Source organism: Notothenia coriiceps, unplaced genomic scaffold, assembly GCF_000735185.1.
Source record: "Notothenia coriiceps isolate Sejong01 unplaced genomic scaffold, NC01 NC01_scaffold00036342, whole genome shotgun sequence".
Lineage (NCBI taxonomy): Eukaryota > Metazoa > Chordata > Actinopteri > Perciformes > Nototheniidae > Notothenia > Notothenia coriiceps.
In genome coordinates this window covers 1-394 of record NW_011369043.1, presented here as the reverse complement: position 1 = coordinate 394, position 394 = coordinate 1, and positions in this window count along the sequence as shown.

Sequence of the window (394 nt, the reverse complement as noted above, 5' to 3'; positions counted from 1 at the left end):
ACGTTTCAAAATGATGCCGAAGTAACAACATACTGATACCGGTTAGTAAAAACCATGAATTAAGGCTTTGACAAGTCTGCAGACAGACGGCAGGCGAGAACACCCTTTAAAATGCGTGTTTTCTGAATGGAGATCGGCTAAGCTAACGTTGTATATGCTCCGACCGTCCACACTCACAACAACGGCCTACAGACATAAATAAACCAGCGACTGTATTCTCCATGACACAGACTTGTTTAACTTTTGTCTAGTTTCTGAACAGATATGAGGGGCTGTGAGCTCTGAGTGCTAACAGCTAACGGCTGATGTTGGTGTTGTGGTTTCGCATAGTTACTGCTAATGAAAACACAGCATAAAGTGAGCCTGACATACCAAGGCCTAACTATACCGTACT